The 13,721-nt window shown below is 46.2% G+C and overlaps 2 protein-coding genes across 2 annotated transcripts in view; one reads left to right on the forward strand and one right to left on the reverse strand.

The window, feature by feature from the left end:
• NEMP2 (nuclear envelope integral membrane protein 2) overlaps window positions 1-11,436 on the reverse strand; it is a 107,780-nt gene extending 96,344 nt beyond the window's left edge. Inside the window, exons 1-2 of the mRNA XM_083712267.1 lie at window positions 10,637-11,436; window positions 10,339-10,400 (exon numbers count right to left, since the gene is read on the reverse strand). The gene's annotated coding sequence lies outside the window, so the exon portion shown is untranslated. The remainder of the gene's footprint in view (window positions 1-10,338; window positions 10,401-10,636) is intronic.
• Window positions 11,437-11,543: 107 nt separating this feature from the next.
• Window positions 11,544-13,721, forward strand: part of NAB1 (NGFI-A binding protein 1) — a 47,775-nt gene continuing 45,597 nt past the window's right edge. The window contains exon 1 of the mRNA XM_083710464.1: window positions 11,544-11,948. The gene's annotated coding sequence lies outside the window, so the exon portion shown is untranslated. The remainder of the gene's footprint in view (window positions 11,949-13,721) is intronic.

The following is a 13,721-nucleotide window of genomic DNA, read 5'->3' on the forward strand; positions in this document are numbered from 1 at the left end:
GAGCTCCTGTTGCTCGGTCCCTGCTCCTGCCAACCTAGCATTTCGAAAGCACATCAAAGTGCAAGTAGATAAATAGGTACCGCTCTGGCGGGAAGGTAAACAGCGTTTCCGTGCGCTGCTCTGGTTCGCCAGAAGCGGCTCAGTCATGCTGGCCACATGACCCGGAAGCTGTATGCCGGCTCCCTCGGCCAATAAAGCGAGATGAGCGCCGCAACCCCAGAGTCGGTCATGACTGGACCTAATGGTCAGGGGTCCCTTTACCTTTATTGTGATAGATATGGCAGGTGGACCCCTCCCCCAACCTTGAAATTAATAAATGGTAGGATTTTGATTATTTGGGTTGTGAAGGGAGAAATACAAGCTGCAGAGGAATTCCTGGGCTAGCCTATGCAAAATGACCTGGCCAAGCTAGGGCCATTAAGAAACAAAAGAAGGCCATTGAGGGTCATGGGCAATGAGAACTGTCCTTTCTCCCTGCTCTGAGGTGTGAACAGAGACAAGGGTTTGGAAGGTTGCCATGGTAACTGGCTGTGAGGGGACAGGAAAGGGGAGTTTTTAGCAGGGTGTTCTGGGATGAAAATGGAGGTAGAAAGACTGGGATCCATCTTGGGAAGGCAGGCTGAAGGCTGGCTGCATTGCTGTGGGGTACAAGCCCCTCTTAAAACGACCATGCTGTAGATCTGGACTCCCTCCATGCAGACTGAAGGTACAAATAGGTGAATAAACTATATTTCTTAATGCTTAAGGCCTCTTGCCACCACACGGCAGAGAGGGGGGAGGCACCCAACTCTTGTAACAATATATATATGTATTTTTAAAGGGTTGACAGTGTTGGCCCCAGTGGATCCTTCAAAACTCATGGTCCCCGGCATTTGGCCACCAGGATGGATGCTAATGTCAGACATACCATCTGCCAGTCATGCATTATGGCCTGTGAGGTGTTTCACATGCAGAACCTTTGGCTTTTGCAGCCCTAGATATGTTCCAAAAGCAGGTGGTTTGTCAAATTGTTGTACAGAACCGCTTTGGCACCTGAATACGTGGCTGCTTGCCCGTTGAGTTGCATGGGCTTTATTCCCACATAAATCTGCAGTTTAGCATTCAACTAACTGTAAACTCTTCGTCGGAACCCGTTATTTGTTCAGCACATTGTACCAGCGCCAAAACATCCTGGGCGCTATTTTGAAAATGCTACTTTTGAGTACACCAAGATGCATATGTAAAGTCTCATCAACCTTCAATGTTAAAAAGCAAACAGTTGGAAGTGTTTTCTTCACAGGCGTCGATAGCGTCTTCAGGAAATATGGTTAAGCATACACTTTTAATGTAATAATTCTGTTTGTGTTGTGACCTTTCCTAGCCTGCAGAACTAAACAGACTGTACTGAGGGGGTGAGGCAACTGCATGCTTGTTTAGTGCTATATCTTCTTCCTCCTCCTCCTCTTCGTCCTCCTCTAAGGAGCAAGACGTGGGAGACGTGTGCTTCAAGAATCTCCTCCGCAGGGAGCGACATCAGCTGTTCTGTTGGCACGCATGGTACTGCCTCTGGATCCTTCTTGCAGCTTTCGCCTTTCAGACAATTGCTTGCTGTCGACTTTTCTTTAATTTCAAGGCTCTTCTATGCAGATCCTCCAAATGTCCCCGTTTTCCAAGGACAGTCCCAGATTTACAGAAGCCGTCCCGGTTTCTGATTTGATCCCAGAATGTCCCACTTTTCCTTGTTGTTGTTGTTTAGTCGTATCCAACTCTTCGTGACCCCATGGACCAGAGCACGCCAGGCACTCCTGTCTTCCACTGCCTCCCGCAGTTTGGTCAAACTCATGTTGGTATCTTCGAGAACACTGTCCAACCATCTCGCCCTCTGTCGTTCCCTTCTTCTTGTGCCCTCAATCTTTCCCAACATAAGGGTCTTTTCCAGGGAGTCTTCTCTTCTCATGAGGTGGCCAAAGTATTGGAGCCTCAGCTTCAGGATCTGTCCTTCCAGTGAGCACTCAGGGCTGATTTCCTTCAGAATGGATAGGTTTGATCTTCTTGCAGTCCATGGGACTTTCGAGTCTCCTCCAGAACCATAATTCAAAAGCATCAATTCTTTGGCAATCAGCCTTCTTCATGATCCAGCTCTCACTTCCATACATCACTTTGTTGTTCTTGTTGTTTAATCGTTTAGTCGTGTCTGACTCTTAGTGACCCCATGGACCAGAGCACGCCAGGCACTCCTGTCTTCCACTGCCTCCCGCAGTTTGGTCAAACTCATGCTGGTAGCTTCGAGAACACTGTCCAACCATCTCATCCTCTGTCGTCCCCTTCTCCTTGTGCCCTCCACCTTTCCCAACATCAGGGTCTTTTCCAGTGAGTCTTCTCTTCTCATGAGGTGGCCAAAGTATTGGAGCCTCAGCTTCAGGATCTGTCCTTCCAGTGAGCACTCAGGGCTGATTTCCTTCAGAATGGAGAGGTTTAATCTTCTTGCAGTCCATCGGACTCTCAAGAGCCTCTTCCAGCACCATAATTCAAAAGCATCAATTCTTCGGCGATCAGCTTTCTTTATGGTCCAGCTCTCACTTCCATACATCACTAGGACGTCCCTATTTTCATTGGGGAAATGATGGGTATGGAGTTATGTGACCCCCGAACCAAGGAGATAACTACCATACATAACCTTTAGCAGGCATCTGAAGGCAGACCTGTATAGGGAAGTTTTGAAATGTTTAATGTTGTATTATGTTTTTATATATGTTGGAAGCCACCCAGAGTGGCTGGGGCAACCCAGTCAGATGGGTGGGGTATAAATAGTAAAATTATGGAATAGGATGTCCCTATTTTCATCAGAGAAATGTTGAGGATATGCTGTTCTTCATCTCTGCATGGTAGGCTTAATCATGTTAGGCATAATCATTAAACAGTATCAGCAGGATGCACGTGCAGAATTTCTGCACAAGCTTTTTCCCCCTTTAGTGAACTACTTGATTTTTTCTTACACCATTGGGATTCCCCTTTTTTAAAAAAAATTCATTAAACTTTTAGATTTACATTTTCCACCATTAAATATACAACAGTACATACAACGGCTTCCCTTCCTCTGCTTCCATGGTTCCTCATACAGTCGTACCTTGGTTTTCGAACAGCTTAGTTCGCGAACGTTTTGGCTCCCAAACTCCGCAACCCTGGAAGTGCCTGTGCCGGTTTGCAAACTATTTTTGGAAGCTGAACGTCCGACAGGGCTTCCGTGGCTTCAGGAAGCTCCTGCAGCCAATCAGAAGCTGTGCTTTGGTTTCTGAACATTTTGGAAGTGGAACGGACTTCTGGAATGGATTCCGTTCGACTTCTGAGGTACGACCGTACTTCCAAAATTGGCTGCAAATTTTATTTCCTCATTCTAGTTTTCCCTTTTCTATTATGTCTTAATCTACATTATACTGTCAAATTTGCAATAATTTCCATTCCTCTTAATAGACCCGTTCTTCTTGTTCTCTTACCTTGCTGGTTAGGCCTGCTAGCTCTGTGCATTCCATCGTTTTCAGCGGCCATCCCTCCTTATTTGAAACCTCTCCCCCCTTCCATTTCTGAACTAACAAAATCTTAGCTGCTATCGTTGCGCACAAAAATAGCTTTTTCTGCCCCCTGGGTACCTCTATATGTATCATACTCAAAATAAATGCCTCTGGGGTGTTTTTTTTTTGGGGGGGGACGTTCTTTTAAACAATTTTTTTCATTTCATTATAAAGCATTTCCCAATAATCCTTAACTTTTTGTCATTGCTAGTTACAGGTACAAAGCTCCTCTAAACATTTCCAAAAGGGCAGATATCTATGTTTTTTTCGCTCTATAAGACGCACCAGACCATAAGACGCACCTAGTTTTTGGAGGAGGAGAACAAGAAAAAATAATATTCTGAATCTCAGAAGCCAGAACAGCAAGAGGGATCGCTGCGCAGCGATCCCTCTTGCTGCTCTGGCTTCTGGGATAGCTGCGCAGCCTGTATTCGCTCCATAAGACGCACACACATTTCCCCTTACTTTTTGGGAGGGAAAAAGTGAGTCTTATAGAGCAAAAAAAAGGGTAAATACCTGCAGGATAGCAGTCATTCCACCCATTACGACTCTAAAACCAATAGCCCTGCTGATTAGAATTTGGCTGGGCATCTGCATGATTCCAGGCCTCCAGTTTGCTAAGATAAATAAAGGGGAATCAAAAGTTGGAATGGTGGAGCAAAGTGTTTGTCTAATGCTCCAGAAATTACGTCTTCCCGAGGGTTCCATCCATCATTAGACAGGACTATGGGACTCCGCAGAGCCACGCTGACACATTTTGCCACCCGAGGCAAAGGACGAAACGGTTCATCTCCCCCCCCCCCCCCATTTCACAAGCAGAAGCTGCCTGCATTTGCAGTTTAAATACAGCAGCACGACTTAATGGAAAGTGCTTGGTTTTGGGTTTTAAATAAAAATTTAAAAGTACATTGAGGCTTCTTAGGGAGTTTTGCCTTGGTGCTTTTCAATCTCAATTTGTAGACCCCTTCCCCTTTTTGCTAGATTCCCCTACCCTTGGGTAATGCATGCTGTATATCTTGAGGATGAAAGGGCCATAGACCATAATGGTATTTTGCAGCTCTAATTATCATTACTGTACTGCCTGAGGGTATGGAGTGGGGGGAAATGAGTGGGAGGCGAGATGGCAGCTTTGTGAAGATTTCTATGGCTTTGTAGGGTAGCACATTGCCACATTTTCTCATGGGAAATGTTGCGCGGGGGGGGGGGGGGGGATGCTGCCTAAACCTTCAAGGTTACTCATTTGGCGCCCTGGAAACGAGTCATGAAAAGAATGCTCTTGTGTGTATTCCTTGCTTCCATATCAGATCTCTGAATGGATAGTCAGTACTTTTATGGGCCACTGGTAAGAGCTAAGGGATCTACACTGGTTCCCAGTACGTTTCTGAGCACAATTCAAAGTGTTGGTGTTGACCTTTAAAGCCCCAATTAGCCTCGGCCCTGTGTAGCTAAAGGAGTGTCTCCATCTCCATTGTCCAGTCCAGGGACACGGGTGGCGCTGTGGTCTAAACCACTGAGTCTCTTGGGCTTGCCGATCAGAAGGTCGGCGGTTTGAATCCTCACGACGGGGTGAGCTCCCGTTGCTCTGCTCCAGCTCCTGCCAACCTAGCAGTTCGAAAGCACACCAGTGCAAGTAGATAAATAGGTACCACGGCGGCGGGAAAGTAAACAGCGCTTCCGTGTGCTCTGGCTTCCGTCATGGTGTCCCGCTGCGCCAGAAGCGGTTTAGTCATGCTGGCCACATGACCCAGAAAGCTGTCTGTGGACAAATGCCTGCTCCCTCAGCCTGAAAAGTGAGATGAGCGCCGCAACCCCATAGTCGCCTTTGACTGAATTGTCTAGGGGTCCTTTACCTTTTTACCTGTCCAGACCATGCCCATTTGAGGTCCACCTCCGAGGGCTTTCCAACAGTTCCCTCACTGATAAGTGAAGCTACAGGAAACCGGGCAGAGGGCCTTCTTGGTAGCGGCACCCACCTCCTAGCGGATGTCAAGGAGATAAATAACTACACAACTTTTAGAACACATCTGAAGGCAGCCCTGTATAGAGAAGATTTTAATGTTTGATGTTTTACTGTGTTTTCATATTCTGTTAGAAGCTGCCCAGAGTGGCTGGGGCGACCCAGTCAGATGGAGATACTACTACTACTAAGAACTTCAATGTGCATAACATACAAAGAAGGACTGGGTACTCTTGGACTCTGTATTTACTATTATTTCTCCAATGCATTCATAAATTGCCTTTCTGCCAACACACCCAAGGGGATTTGCAAATTTAGAGAAATGATATGCAACATGCAAAATGGGGAGCAGCAGGTCAGGAAATGGGGAAGTCTCACTAGATGAGGCCCAGATAACAGGCAGCCCTCCTGCCCCAGATCACACTGATAGGGATTGCCGTACCTTCAATATTTTTTTTACAGTAGGCATATCAGCAAAACCCACAAATGATAAAAGGCATTTTCTTTGACAAATTTGTTATATTTATCATTCTCTCTTGCTGCTGTGTAAGAAGTACGCAATCAGCTGGGGAGGGCATAGTTCTGTTCCACTGTGGTGCTGTATTTTCACAGAAATAAGATTAATTATAATCCCTGCACCACTTCTGTCCATATTGCCTTTGCCTTCTTGAAAGGATCAACTGGAAGTTAATACCCAGCAATTTGTTAAATATCAAATGGTGCAAAGCAGCCCAAACTTCTGATTTCCTAGCATCTCCCAACATATTTTCATATAATTCTATGTAGTTGGCTGTTAACACCAGCAATAATCGTGAGACAAAAACCGTAAGTCAATTTTAATTCAAAGGAGTTGCGTACCACTGATGTAACAAGTTTAAAAGGTGTGTTTTAAGTTCATCACAATGAATTCTCCCCTCCATGTACGCCATATAGCAACTATCAGTGTTTGGCAGTGGTCTTCCGGGTTTATCTCTTCCCTATTTATTCTGAAAATGCCATCAGATCGAATACTTGAGAGTATTCCATCTGTCTTGTCTGCCGGTGTTTTATTGGTTAGGGAAAGCAATAAATTTTCCACTTGCACTCTCTAATTGGGCCATTTCTCCAATAATGGCATGGCTAATTTCAAGAAGAAAAAACCAGCGATTTAGGACTATAGGGATTCATTTTCTGAGCCACTTGTTCAAATGTTAAGGGAGTTTATCCTGAGATAAACTCCTCCAAAACACTTAAGTTTCTCCTTTCCCCAGTATGAAATATCCCTTAAAACATCTTAATTATGAGTTTGTTCATTATAGTAACAAGATGTACATGCAGATACCGCCAGAGCCGATTTGAAATTATATTTAGCCCAAACTGTGTAAATTGCCTTGACAGATGGTGTTTCCATGATTTTTTAAAACTACTTCTGTCCTTTCGGGCAGAGAAATTATTGCAGCATCTGTCATACATTTCATGAAAATCTGCACTTCCACTCCATTTTCTTAAAAAGCCAGAAACCACCTTTCTGCCATGTGAGCTTTCCATAGACTAGGAGGTCTTGGTGTGAGAGACCATGCAACCATGAATCTCTCCACCCTGACTCTGGAATGACACACTCCAAAAAACGGAGGACTGTTACCATATGATATTTCTGAATGTGCAGTTTGCTTCCTTCTGGCTTGTTGCAGAATAAGCCTAGGCAAGAGTCTTATTTTGCATGGGATTTATGGACTGAAAAGATGCCAAGTGTCTGGAAGAACAGTGAGGTGGCGGAAGAATTTTCTAAAGGAAAAGGGACACATAATTAAAAACCACGTGCGCTGTATCTCTCTAGTTTATCAAGCTGCAACTCCCATCTCTCTCAAACCAAAAGGCCATGCCTACTTAACCTGCTTTTAGAAGAAGCACAAGGTCTTTCTTATTTCAGCAAGATTTTATGTGAGAAGCTAGTGAGAGTGCTTTGGGATGTTGGGGAGAGAGGCTAATTTGTTGCTTGTTATTATTAATTTAAAATGCTAATATTATTGTTATTCTATGTTTTATTTGTTCATTGGTACTGCATATTGATATATTAAAAGCAAAGCAAAACCTCTATAACCTCTCTCTTTTTTTTTTTTTAAAGAAGACACCCAATCATGTACGTTGGCCTGGAAAGATCAGTTGGTTAGAGCATGGTGCTGATAAACATTAAGGCTGCAGCTTCAATCCCCATATTCCGGCATTGCAGGGGGTTGGACTAGATGATTCTCAGGGTCCCTTCCAGCTCTGCATTTCTATGATTCCTGTTGTATATAGAGCTAGCAAATATAGATCAGTCTGCCAGCACCTCTGTAGTGAAAGAGAACTCGCAGAAGAATGCTGGGGAAAAGTCTCTCTCTGTCCGAGATCCTAGGCAACTGCTGTCATCCAACTGCTGAATACTTACCATACATCTAAAGCCCATAGGCATTCCCCACAATCACGGGAACTATAGTTTACCCCTTCACAGAACTGCAATTCCCAGCACCCTTAACAAATCAGATCCCACGATTCTTTGCAGGGGGGGGGGGAAGTCATGTGCTTTTCAATGTGTACAACAGGACGGACAATCAATAATTGGGCAATACATTTGTTAGTAAAGGCAAAGGGACCCATGACCAGTCATGGACGACTCTGGGGTTGCAGCGCTCATCTCGCTTTACTGGCCAAGGGAGCCGGCGTACAGCTTCCAGGTCATGGATTTGCAGCTTGCATCTGCATGGGCGTGTCATTGGACTACAACTCCTAGCAGCCAGTGGCCAGTGGCCAGGAATGATGGGAGTTGTAGTCCAGAAATATATGGAGGTCCTCAGGTTCGCCACACCTACTTTATGTTTCCATTTAGGGTGGTCCTAATAAAAGGTCCAAATATGGCTTTGGGGGGGTTTATACAGATGGTGCCCAACACCTCCGCTGCCCACTTCAAGCTTCTGACAAAGTACCGTATATTTTGCTCTATAAGACGCACCAGACCACAAAACGCACCTAGTTTTTGGAGGAGGAAAACAAGAAAAGAAATATTCTGAATCTCAGAAGACAGAACAGCAAGAGGGATCACTGCGCAGTGAAAACAGCTCTCCCTCTTGCTGTTCTGGCTTCTGTGATAGCTGTGCAGCCTGCACTCACTCCATAAGACGCACACGCATTTCCCCTTGCTTTTTAGGAGGGAAAAAGTGAGTCTTATAGAGCAAAAAATACGGTAGGTTATTGCCTTCAGAACCTTGTGTTACTATAAACAACTTATATCCAGAACACCCACCGATTTCAGTTCAACCTCCTGAGGACTTAGGTAGAAGTCATTCAAGGCAGGTACAGCCCTAGTACAGATAAGTACACTTATCTGAGAGTAACCCCTATTGAAATCACTTTGGATTAAAATGTTTTAGGATTGAGATCCGCGATGGGTGGAGAGCATTTTTCTGGTTCCCACTGCTAGTCTCAATGAGATCAGCTTGAATAATGTGTTTTTAATGCAGTAATATTCATTTACAGGAACAATGGAATACTTCTGGTTCTTTCAATGCTTGGGGAGGCTATGAAAATAAAGTTTCCCGGAAACCATTGTCACACAAGGCATGCTACAAACCGGAGCCCACGTCGCTTGTTCAGAATGATAGATAAGTTCCTTAACAGCTTTCCCCACTAGAAGTCTATTGAGCTGGAGTGTCTCTCCACTCGAAAAGGGCAAATATGTATGTAGTTTCTGGGGTTCCCCCCCCAAGAAAGTTTAATTGGAGGAGGATGCATTTCATACAATGGCATATTATAAGAGGCAACATTGAAAAGGAGAAGGAAATGAGAGGCTCTAAGTACATCAAAAGGACAAGCTGACACAAGGAAAACAAGGAAAGAATTAAAATGCACAGAACTGTTGAAGCTAACAGGTAGCGTAATAAAGGAACAGTCCTTTATTCATTTTAAAAACTTATCTTCTTAAACTGCAAAATAAACTCATACCCTGCCCTCCCCGGCCAAAACCGGGCTCGGAGTGGCTAACATCAAATATATAACATATTACCATAAAATCAAGCAATCAATTAAAAGACATCCTAAAATCAAATCAGAATCAAAGTGGAATAAGGATGTAAAGCTCAGTCCACAACACAGTCCCCAAACAAATAATAAATCCAGGAGGTGTGGGGGGGGGGTATTAGGACACCCTTCCTAACCACAATAGTGATTCCAAAGCAGACACCAGGGATAACACACACAATGGAAAAGTTTGAGTGTTTTGCTGGGTCGGGTATGGTTTTGGTACTGTGCAGTTAGCAAAGGGCTTGAGTCACTGACTCGCTTCAGTGCACGTCCCTCTGGGCGCAGTTCAGCCTTGCATTCAGAGGATCAGGCTACATCTAGAGCAGCAGACCCCTCGGCTGCCCACCTCACATGCCTCCAGAGCTCTGAAGAAGTGCTCCAGAGACCCAGCAAAGGCGGAAGATGGCTGCAAAAAACAACTGCAAAACTTGGGCACAGGTTGGGAGGGAGTCCCAAATTTTGGGGTTCCAAGTCAATGAAGCTACCCTTTGAGGTTGGAAGGCCAGGTGTACTTTTTGGCCATTCCTGCACTGCACGGGGTTAGACTAGATGAGCCCCAGGATCCCTTCCAACATTGCAGTTCTATGGCAGAAACCACACTGAGCTCCTGGTTGAAAAGCTTGCAGCCTTTACGTAGGGGTGGGGATGGGAGAATAGCAGGGAAGCTGTGACGGACAACTCACTTTGTTAAGTGCCAAATAACAACAACAAGAAGATGAGCTATTTTTCTACCAAAAGAGGGGCTGCAGCTCACCACAAACTTCTCCCTTATTCCCTTAGAATGGCAATGACGCCCACCTGAGAGGTGCTCGAGCTCAGCTCAGGCTGGGAAAAAGCCCAATGAAGTCCATTTGGAAAACCTGTGGGAGCGCAGGATGCAGCATAATAATAATAATAATAATAATAATAATAATAATAATAATATAATAATAATAATAATAATAAAAAAACAACAACAACTTCAATGAAGTCCATTTGGAAAACCTGTGGGAATGAGGAGCACAGAATAATAATAATAATCAGTGCTTTTTTCTGGGGGTACTCAAGGGTACGCAGAAGAAAAGCTCTGATAATAACAGTAATAGCAGATAATTACATTTTTATACAGCTTCTCATCCATAGATCTCAGGGTGGTTCACAGAACGGGCTCCCGATAAGCTTGCCTTTAAAGCACAGACAGGGATGGATGGGATCACTAGAGAGAGAAAGAGGAGAGAAGCAGAAAGAAAAAAAGAAAGAGAAATAGAAAGGGAGAAAGAGAAAGAGAAAGAGAAAAAGAAAAGAGAGTGAGAGAGAGAGAGAAAGAAAGAAAGAAAGAGAAAGACAGAGAGGAAAAAGAGAGAAAGAAAGTGAGAAAAAAGAGAGAGAAAGGGAGAGAGACAGAAAGAGAAAAGAAAGAGAAGGGAAGGGAGAAAGAGAAAGAAAGGGAGAGAGGGAAAGAAAGAGAGAGTTAGATAAAGAACAGGAGAAAGAGAAAGAGGAATAGAGAAAGAGAGAAAGAAAGGGAAAGAGGGAGAGAAAGAGGAAAAAGAGAAAAAGAGAAAGAGTTAGAGAAAGAACGAGAGAAAGAGAAAGAGGAACAGAAGCGAAAGAGAGAGAAAGAAAGAAATAAAGAAAGGGAAAGAGGGAGAGAAAGAGAAAGAGAAGAAGAGGGAGAGAAAGAGAAAGAGAAAGAGAGAGAGAGAGAAAGAGAGAAAGAAAGAAAGAAAGAAAGAAAGAAAGAAAGAAAGAAAGAAAGGGAGAGCTTTCCAACCTCCCAACGAGCCTCCCTTTCCCTTCCGACGACTAAAGCTTTGCCCCGCGAGCAGCGCAGCGGGCGCGAGCGAGCGAGGAGGCGCCTCCTTCCCCCTTCCGCGCTCCTTGCTTCCCTTTCGCCGCCGGGCCGGGCGCTCCTCCGTCCCATCATTCCTTCCTCCCTCCCTCCTTCGCCGCCGCCGCGCTCTCTCCGCCGCCGTGTCGTTCCGCCCCCCCCCCGTCCCCGCTCTGCGTCACGCGGCCTCGCGTGGGAGGTGGGCCCGGCGCAGGCTCGTCGGCGGGCGGGCGGGCGGAATCTCCCCACGTGACGGCGGCGGCGGCGCGGGAGGGGGGCCCTGGATGTGCGCGCGGGCGGGAAGGCCAGGAGGAGGCGGCGGTGGAGGAGGAGAAGGTGGAGGCAAGGCGAGGCTGCCGCCGCCGCCGGTGCCTCCCTGCAGCCCTGCCGCCGCCGCCAGTGTTGGGTTGTCGCGGGGCTGCCGGGCAGAGCTGGGCCGAGGGGGCGGGAGGCAGCTCGCCCACCCATGGGAAGGCGGCAGCAGCAGCAGCAGCAGAAGGACGAGGCCGGCCGCAGGCGACCCTGGCCATAACTTCGCGCCCGCCGGGAGAAGGGAAGAGCCGGGCAGGCAGCGGCAGCAGCGTCCTGCGAGGAAGAAGTAAGTCGCGGACCCTCGTGGGCACTGGATCGCGCGCAGGACCTGGGGGGGGGGGCCCGAGACGCACGAGGGGCTGTGCGGGCGCGATCACGGGGATCCTTTCTCTCTTCCTGGCTGCCGAGGAAGCGTATGGAGAGACGGGGCTGCGAAATGTTGGCGCCTGGCGAACAGGTTGCCGTCGAGTTATCTTAAAAGAGGGGCGCGCCTTTCCTTCCCGGCAAAGCGAGATCTTTGGCATGGGATCCGCTCTTCGGGTTGAAGGCTGCAGCTTTTGCAGAGTTGGAAAGGGATCCCCGAGGGTCATCCAGTCCCCAGCCCCCTCCTCTGCAATGCAGGACCTAAGTTTTCTCCCCGCGCCCCTTCTAACCCACACACCAAAAAAAGCCTTTCTGGAGAGACCGCAATGGATTTTTTTTTTTTCTTGCTCGCGATTCGGGAGGCATTTCTCCCCGGCTTGGCTTTTCAGCGGCTGAAACTTGCCTGCGTGCTTCGGACAATCTCGCGCGTCAAAAACGCACGTGTGAATGCGAGTGGGAGGCCTCCGCGTGTTGGTGCGGTAGGCGAGTATCTTAAGAATGCTAGCTGCGCGCGAGGCTTCTGCTGCAAGTTCTGGTTCAGCCTCGCTGGCGCTCTGAGGCTGCGATGGTGGTAAAGTGGGGGGTGTGTAACTGGGAGAAACTGAGGCAGGGGTGGAGTCCCCAACCACATCTGGAGGTATCCAGGTTCCCCAACATCACATCACACTACTTGACCTTTGGCCATGCTGCCTTGAGGCTGATGGGACGAATGGGATAAAGGGAAAATAGGAGAAGTTTCTGCCCTGTCCCGCAGGGTGTTTTCTTAGCTGCTGCTTGGTACAATTCATTCTGCTGCTGCAGATTGCCGGAAGGAGAGGGCGGATTCGTGTATATGTAGGCGGAGTGTGGATGATTCCCAGAGAAATCCAGAGCAGAAAAGGGTGAGGGCGTGGGAGGAAAGTACTGAAACGTCCATGTATTGTCTTCGCTTAAAAGTTTGGAGGATGGAGTGCAAATCCAAACACTACATTGGGTGGGATTTTTTTTTTTACTATGTTTTCTCTATAGTTAACGTCTGTGAACTTTTTTTAAGTGCTGGGAAAATTTATTATGCTAGAGATTTTTGAGACTTTTTTTTTTAAAGTGGTTGCTGGTTGTCCCTCTTAGACACTTGTCCTCACGATATTTGCCCTCCAGCAAATATATTCTAACAGCTTCCCTTCATTTGGCTGCAAGCATACTCCCATGTGTGTGGAAATACTGTACATGATGTGTGGTTTTGGGTTGTTGTTTTTTGCACAGACACACCCTAGTTGTAAACTAAAGTCAGCTTAATATTTTTGAATGGGAGGATTCCTGTTTCTTTCTGCCGCCCCCTCAAAAGAATGATGCACTTTGTAGGGTTTTGAAAGCGTAGGTAGGTGATCCAAATTATTTTACTGAAAGCAACAATTTGTTTTAATAAAGGACTTAGGTTTATTTACCAACTTTGATGAGAGGCTGTTTTTCTTTGTAAATTAATAATTCAGCTGCCTCCAAGGTGGTGGTGGCGGGGCAGAGTGATGAAGATATTCTACTACCAAAACATAATACTGTACTGAAAAGCTGGTGGATTGTCAAAACAGAACATAATAAATTTAAGGTAGAGATCCTTAATAAATCATCAGTAGATCTTAAATGCCATTTTGGTAGGGGAGCAGAACTGATTGCATATTTTGAAAGAAATGCTAGTTTGGGAAAGAAAACAAACACCATC

The sequence above is a fragment of the Podarcis gaigeae genome (assembly GCF_964106915.1).
Source record: "Podarcis gaigeae genome assembly, chromosome: 1".
NCBI lineage: Eukaryota > Metazoa > Chordata > Lepidosauria > Squamata > Lacertidae > Podarcis > Podarcis gaigeae.